We start from the raw sequence: 9,157 nt of genomic DNA, 5'->3' as shown, positions 1-9,157 counted from the left end.
CAAACGAATCAAATCGAATCAAAGAAAGTGAAATTGAAAATTGAGAAGTATGATTTATGAACGTCTCTTCCGTTACAGAGCTCGAAACGATTATCGAAGTTGCTACTATTGTTATCGTCGTTTTATTGGAGAGAACAAGCGGAGTTGAAGGTGGCGCTTCTTCGTTGTGCGGCGGTGATTGTGGTGGTTGAAACTCAATCGGAGAGTTGCGACTGTGCAACAGTATTGTTGGAGGAAGATGAAGACGCGAGAGGACGAATCGATGAATCTGGGAAAGGAAATTGAGAGCGTGCAAAATGAAATTGGAGACGAATTTATATAATTAAAAACTTTAAAATTCATATTAATAACGTTTTTAGGAATGAAATAGGTAAACACTCATCAAGTTTGTGAGGAATATTTTCCTCATAAACTCCTAAATCTACATTAGTGATGGAAATTTGTGACGGAATATTTGTGAGGGAAATTAGTTGTCACAAATTCCGTCACACTAACATTAAGTAATTTATTTTAATAAAAAAATTCACTTTCCGTCACTAATTCCCTCACAATTTGTGAGAGATTTTGTTCTCTCCCTAAATTCCGTCACTAATTCCCTTATTTCTAGTAGTGATCATAACTAAAACATCAATTTTTTTTTATAATTTAAAACAAAGAGACTCAACCACACTTATCCTGTAAATATCACTATTGTAATAAAAGAGTGGAAGATCAGACAAAACCGAGATTGTCCAATCAACTTGTTTTTAGTTTGTCTTCCTCTTTTCTTCTCCTTCACATATATAAGAAACACCATCATATATTATATATAAGTCATACCACATATTACAAGTATAATTTTGGGACATGTGGAAGAAAAACCATTACTAAAAATGTATCTTAGTATAGGTTGATAAATCTAGTTAATTCTTTAAATACAACAACATATTAAAATTAACAAACCCAAAAATTAAACCACAAGAAAAATTATAGAATTTTGAGTTAGTAATTACTTTTTGAGAAGTAAATAATAAGTCAAAATTCAATAATTTCTTGTGTGGTTTAATTTTTGTGAAGTATCATATTGTGAATGATGATTCACATGAGGCACCTACTAACAATGATAAAGTTACGCTCGTCGCTCTAGTGCAAAAATGACTTTGAAATTATTAATATTATACCCATTTAAATAAAAAGGAGTATAAAATATAAATTTGGTGCCAGATTTGGAAAAAATATATTTGAAAACCCGAGACTTTAAAGAGGAGAACACTCCCATTTATGCATGGCAATGGGGCGGGGACGGATTTTGTCCTCCCCAAACTCAAACCCATAAGGTTCGAGTTTTCCCCAAACTCATCCCAATTCCAAACGGGGATAAAAAATATAACCACAACCCCATACCCAACAGGGATTGGGTATCCCCGACGGGTTCGGGTATCCCCGTTACACCTCTTTCCACATGAATTTTGATTGTTTTTTAGAATTTTTTTTAATAAATAAAAAGTTAAAGTCCCAAATTATTTTGTTTAAAAAATATTTTCTTAAATAAAGAAAAGAAATAGAGAAAACAATTTATCTATTACTCAAATTAAAAATTAAAAATAAACATATTAATATAATTTAAGATATTGTTTAAGGGTTTTTAATTTAAAAGATGTAAAATATAGTTTTAATATAATCGGGACGAGTTTGGGGACGGATTCGAGGTGGGTATCAATGTCGCCATTACCCGCCCCAACCCCGTCTTTTGAAATCAGGGAAAACCCAAACCTGAACCCAAAACCCAGTCAACTCGGGTTTTCCTCGTCAGAGCGGGTAGGGTTTGGGCGGGTACCCGCAGGTATGAGTTTTATTGTCATGCCTACTCTCAGCTCCCAAGCCAATACCACCAGACCAACCCAAGTGAGTTTCAGATTTAGAGATTTTGATTTTAAAATGTAACCTTTTTACACCAAAAGCCGAACCAACCGAGAGTTCAGTGGTTCAGACATTAAATTCATTAAAAACCAATCCACATCGGTCCAATTACACCATATGGTCCAGGGTTTGAGGGCATGGAGAAATTGAATTTAGGCCAGTTTAAGCATTTGAAGCAGTATTGAATGCCACATGGGAACCTGTGCAGCTCATAAAAATTGAGGGGGAAAAATTACATTACATTTCGTGGATAATCAACAAATTGAAAGCAATTTGTCCTCTGATATTCAGATCAAATCAAGGAAAGCTAATTCAACTGATTGCATCAACTTCTTAAGACCTGGAATTGATATATCTTTGCTTTTAGGCTACCGAAGCAATGATAATGGTTCGGGTCAATTTAATCCTATTCCATCAGTAAGTTAAATTGTTTTAATTATATATTGTAGTTTTTATTAAACTTAATCTCTTTTGTATGAATTTATTTGTTAATCTTTAATTTCTTGAAATTTATTTATATTTATTGTAGTCTTGGGTTGATGCAAAAATACACTCCATTCAAAGAAAACCTCACAAATCTGATGAATGTTCATGTGACTTTTATTTACACACAATATTTGGAGAATAGGCTATTGCATTTGGATTTGATCAAATTTACATCCTACAAAGGCTTCAACACAATACTATGGGTTGTGGGGAAAAATAAAATCTCAAAAATTAAGCCTTATAGGTGGGGTGCATTAGAGGATTGTTCTACATTATCAGAATCTAGATTAATGTTGGGGAAATTTTATTCTGATCTTTTGTGGTTAGTTAACACGTCTCATTTAAAGAATGTTTCATTCATTATAAGATCTGCTCAAAAACAATATTGTTTATCAAGTTAATGCAAATGATAATGATATTGTAAGTCAAATTGCGGCGGAGAACAAGACTGTGGGTGTCGAGGTTCCGTGGTATAGCACTGAAATTGTTGGCGGCCCCCAACATAATGATGACGTTGTTTCCTGCTTTTCTGACATTCTCCGCCTATTGGATTTTGCACCATCGGCCAAATTTGGTGCCTCGTCATTGATGGTTGTAATTGTGGCCCCTGACAGTCAAGGGGTGATGACCCTTTTTAGAGAGTTGAAAGAAATATTCTCCATGTCTGCTGGTGTGGATTCTTTCGATCAAGCCACCATTACCAAAGCACAATCTCTGGTAGAACAACTTCGACCCCTTCTTTTTCAAAACTGGATTGCTCTGTTGTACCCCAACTTTGACCCTTCTTCAACAGACAAGCTAACCCAAGGGGTACAACAGAGCAACCCAGTTTTGAAGAAGAAGGGGTTGAAGTCATTCTACAAAGATTGCGCCTTGGTAATGGTGGCTTGATCGAAAGAATCCACACCAGCAGACATGGAGAATATTTCCTTTAGCTGTCTAAAAAGGTTCATCACCCCTTGACTGTTAGGGGCCACAATTTCAACCATCGATGACGAGGCACCAAATTTGACCGATGTTGCATAATCCAACAGGCGGAGAATGTCAGAAAAGCAGGAAACAATGTCGTCATCATGTTGGGGGCCGCCGACAATTTCAGTGTTGTACCCTGAAACCTCGACATTCAAAGTCTTGTTCTCCACCGCAATTTGACTTACAGTATGATTATCATTTCCATTAACTTGATAAACAATATTGTTTTGAGCATATCTTATAATGAATGAAGCTTTCTTTAAATGAGACGTGGTAATAAACCACGAAAGATCAGAATAAAATTTCCCCAACATTAATCTAGATTATGATAATGTAGAACAATCCTCTAATGCACCCCACCTATAAGGCTTAATTTCAGAGATATTATTTTTTTCCAACATCCCATCACAAGTATTGTGTTGAAGCCTTTGTAGGATGTAAATTTGATCAATTTCATATGCAATAGCCTCTTCTTCAAGTATTGTGTTTAAATAAAAGTCACATGAACATTCATCAGATTTGTGAGGTTTTCTTTGAATGGAGTGTATTTTTGCATCAACCCAAGACTACAATAAATATAAAGTAAAATAAATATCAAGAAATTAAAGATTAACAAATAAATTAAAGATTAAAAACTACTATATATAATTAACACAATTTAACTTACCGATGGAATAGGATTAAATTGATTTGAATCATTATCATTGCTTCGCTAGCCTAAAAGCAAAGATATATCAATTCCAGGTCTTAAGAAGTTGATGCAATCAGTTGAATTAGCTTTCCTTGATTTGATATGAATATCAGAGGACAAAGTGCTTTCAATTTGTTGATTATCCACGAAATGTAATGTAATTTTTCCACCCTCAATTTTTATGAGTTGCACAGGTTCCCATGTGCCATTCAATACTGCTTCAAATGCTTAAACTGGCCTAAATTCAATTTCTCCATGCCCTCAAACCTTGGACCATATGGTATAATTTGACCGATTTGGATTGGTTTTTAATGAATTTAATGTCCGAACCAATGAACTTTCGATTGGTTCGGTTTTTGGTGTTTTTCAAAAATGAAACTGAATCAAACTAATCGGTTTGGTTCGAATACTTTAATTGGTTTGCAACTTTTTTTTTCTCCTGGTGTATTCCATGCTATTATTTGTTTTCCGATGTATCTATTATTTTTACAATCACACGTAACACTTAATGTAATCAATTATCACTATACAAAAAAGAAAAGACAATGACATGGTCTTCAAATACCTATTTCAATTCAAACAAAGTTGACAATAATAAATTCATAGGCTTTAAAATACAAAATAAGATCCACAGGTTTTCAAATACAAAGTAAAATCCATAGGTGAAGTTCACCATCAAATACAAAATACAACCATATATAAAATTAAATTCATATGTTCAACATCAAATAACAAAGTACAACTAAAATAAAGTTTCAATTCTTTTCCTAATTGAATCGCCAATGCATCATCTTGTAATAACAAATTGAAATATATACATAGTTAGAGTAGTTAGAATATAGAATATTGAACTTATTTTCAATTTGAAAGGGGAGGAATGTAAAACTTATTTTCAATTCATTTAGGCGTGGCCTTGCTTGATGAACTAAACTCAATAAATGGTTAATAATAATGTAATCCTCAGTTCGATTTATCGGTTCTTCGGTTTCTAAAAACAGAAACCGAGAACTAAACCAAACCAAATCGGTTTTTAATTGATTTAGTTCAGTTTTTTATCCGAACCATAAAAATAACTTTTTTGTTTGTTTGGATCGTCGGTTTAATCGGTTTTTTCTGATCGACTTACGCCCCTATTCGACCTCCTTCGATTTCGATTTAGATTAAACAACAAAGAAGAAGAAATAACGCGGGGGAAGAAGAAAGCACACAATTCAAGAGTTAGAAGAAGAAAACATGCAACCCCTTTCTCCGGTTGAGGTTTGTCAAATCAAAATTTCGTCAAATATTTTTGTTTTTGTTCTTTGTCTTAATTACAGTTTTGATCCCATATTTTCACTTATTTACTAAATTGGTCTCCTTATTTTAAAATCACCCAGTTTTGGTCCCTCCACCGGATTTTTATACTTAAAAATTATGATTTAGTATATTTTGAATGATATGGCATGATGTCGATTCATCCAGATGTATTAATTATTTAAATTTAATTAATTAAATTTGAAAAATGAATAACTTCTGAAATTGAAATCGAAGAAAGCCACTAGATTTGGTCTAGTGGTGAGGGATTTGAGTATTATGCATGAGGTCTTAGGTTCAATTCTCATTGGCAACATTTGTAAACCAAAAGAAATTGAGATCGAAGTTTTTATTGAGTTTTCTTGCAATTTCATGACTTTTTATCATTTGTTGGATATTTGTATGTTGGCCTCATTTTGCTAAAACAAATATACAAGCAAGATGTTGGACCAAATGTTTCAACATGTTAGGTACAAAAGATGTTGGACCAAATGTTGTAACATGTTTGGGTACGACAGTCAGATTGCCCAAATCTCGCGCATTTATTACACGTATCTGCTATATATGGAAATCCACTCTACAAACGTGTATATCAATATTTGATCTGATCAAGATGTTTATAGTGAAGATATGATCTTATCAAGACTTAATGGAATGATTCAACACATTGTTTATTTCCTAAAGAGGATCAACCATTTTAGGAAAGTTTTTATTAAGGTCTGATTTGCTTAGCTGGACGTGACTCAAAGACCAGCTGTCTTCAGAAGCTTATCTTGAAAGATCAGGAGCGTGCTAGCTCTGTCTATATAAAGAAGACTCAAGACCAATAGTTTATCAACCGAAACCATTGTTCATCAAAGATGTAGTCTTTAGGGTTTCGTGTCTTTAAGTCACTCTCTAGGAGAGTTGGTGTAAGTGAACCACTCGGGTTGTGAGATGGTCACTATGTCCTCACTCAGAAACCTTTAGGTAATGAGTAGAGTTTTGTAATATCTCTGAAGCTTTTAAGCAAAGAGATAGTGTTTGTGAGCCTCTCACGTATTGGTTTAATACTTGAGTAGGACAGTGTTTAATTGAGTTGTAATGTTTTAAAGTTACTCCTAAGTTTTGAAGTACGGAGTTAACTATGTGTGATTTACTCGAAGCTTTTAAGCAAGAGTAAAGTATGTCACGGAGATTGTCACCACATTGTATTCAACATTATATGAACAACACAGGTTGTGTTGGTTGTGTGGAAGTGAGATGGGATCTCATGTCTAGGAGTTCCTAGGCATAAGTTGCATGAGTAGTGTCGAGGTCATAAGGCGTAAACCTAGGATTTGCTGGAGGTCTTAGTGTAAGACGTAAATTCAAAGGGTTTGCTGGAGGTCTTAATGACTAGAGCTATTAGTGGATTTCCTTCCTGGATTGGTATCTCCCAGAGTAGGCAGGTTGGCTGAACTGGGTTAACAATTTCCTGTGCAGTTTATTTACTTGTTGATTTAATTATGTTGCGTAAGATGTTCCAACATTAAGTACGACATTCTCTTTAAATTGAATGTTGGAACATCTGATCGAACATTATTCCTCAGTATCTGTTTTTTTAATGTTATATGTCTTGCCGTGTTATTCATGTCAGACCAGATGTCTCGACATTCTACCAACATCTGGTTCTGCTATACCAGAATTTCAATTGGTATCAGAGCAGGCATCCTGTTCTGTTTTCTGGATGAGATCCTATGGAAGATACTTTCTGGTCATGGGCAAGTAAGGAATACTGAAGACTTGTTTGAACTTGGAGAAGTTCATATTGATTGAATGGTCCCTAGAAGTGGAGGATGGACTATTCATGACAGGGTGTGTATTAGACCTGTTTATTGTTGTTCAGGCGTGTAGATCTTGTGATGAGTTGCTGTATGGTTTGATTTCAAACCTGTGTTATTGTGTTATACCTGAAGTTTGTTTAGGAGTTTTGTGGTTTGAATTCCGCTGCATATATATCCGATGGAAAACTCCTGGTGGTTTTGTTTGTTGAGGATGCACCACTCTGTTCTATGATGTAAGCCCTGGTGTGGTGATGCTCGAGGAGAGTTTTTTTTAATAATTTGTTAGAGATGCCAAAGATACTTGGGGGTGATCTTAAGTCCACTCATAAAGGCACTCATGTATGAGTTGTTGAAAAGGGATCTGAAGGAAGTCATGAGCAATTTATTTTTGCTTCCAACTCTAAAAAGCTAACCTCCATTGGCTTTGATAAAGGATTTCTTGGTGTGTTCCGTTAGAAGGGAACTGATGTCTTACCAGATGTTGGAACATCTGACGAGCAGATTTTGCAGAATTTTGTTGGATGACAGTAGGGCATGGCAGATGCTTGGGTGCTAAACAAGTGTGTGTTGGTTACATATGTTTGGAACCTTCTCCTGACCTGGAAGAGGAGGCATCTGTGTCTAAGATGGTTTCTACGCTAGAAACATGTCTTAGATAAGTTTGTTGGGACACGATCAACATATGGTTGACCTCTTGGGCTAGTTCATGTCTGATCCAAGTAAGTGGTAGTTGAAGTTGTGTGCAGTGTTGATGTGTTATCTGATGTTTTAACCATGCATGTTATATTCAGTTGTATGAATGCATGATTAAGCAAGGAGGATTTATTATTGTTGGGACCAAAGGATTATGGTTCTCTGGTATTTTTGGTGAAGTTAATTCTTTACCTTGTGCGTTAAAGATATCTTTTGAATTAAGAATGACGAAGTTTTTACTTCCTTTCAAGATGTGTGTTTGTGTTGAAGTGAAAGAAAGTATTTGTTGTATCCCTCTCCTTTGTTTGGTGCACGCTAATCAAGGGAAATCCATCTACTGTAGTGAATGCTTCCACTAAGGTCACAAGTGAGTTTGTTGATGAGTCTCTCAAGGATCTGTCTATGAGAATGATGTTGTGTCGAATGTTGGCACATCTTTAGCACTTAAGACTGATGTTGTGCTAAGTACTGTCACATTTGTGGTACCTGATATTGTGTTGGATCAAAATATTCCATATACCTGTTAGAGGGAATCTCCTCTATAGGTTCAGTAGAATGGCATCAAACATCTCAAAGTAAGACAAGAGGTTTGAACATTAGAAGAAGTTTTTGAGATGTATAATATGCATGTCCCTGCATGTGTAGATGATTTGATATTGAAGGTTGATCAACTACTGATGGTTGATTCTCCTGTGTTCCCTTGCGAGAGTTATGGACTACTATGGTATCTCCAAACCATAGTTCATGATGAAACCGATGGGATTGAGATTGATGTCAGAATTAATGTTGAAACATCTTCTCCAACATCTGCTTCTTCAACCAAGGAAGCTAGTTCTACTCAGGATGGAGTATAAGGTCAAGCAGCTGACCTAATCTGAAATGATTTTTTTTGTAAGAATAACTGTCATGAGTGGATGTCATCTGTTGGTGCCATATATGTGCAGAAGAATGATGTCACATCTAATGTCCTACCTTGTGTGAGAAGGTAATCCTATCTGACAAATGATAAATACTTTAATGGGAGCTAAGTATCTGTATATCCTATATTGAAGTTATGCACAAAACTGATGTATTTGTCTGAAGAGTTATGCAATTATGCAGTCTGAACTTTATGGTTCAGAGAATATATGAGAGTCTATTTCTCTTCATGGTATTCAGGTGTTTTGAAAAACCTGGATGATCTGCATTGATGGTACTCTATTGGGAGCTTCTTGAAGGATGTCTATGCACAATGAGTCCTTTTGAATGATTATTCATGAACCAATGTAATTGGGTTCCAAAATCAGAAGATGATGTCCCAAATGATGTTGTGACATCA

The sequence above is a fragment of the Trifolium pratense genome, linkage group LG1, assembly GCF_020283565.1.
Source record: "Trifolium pratense cultivar HEN17-A07 linkage group LG1, ARS_RC_1.1, whole genome shotgun sequence".
Lineage (NCBI taxonomy): Eukaryota > Viridiplantae > Streptophyta > Magnoliopsida > Fabales > Fabaceae > Trifolium > Trifolium pratense.
Note: the sequence above shows the minus strand (reverse complement) of the source record.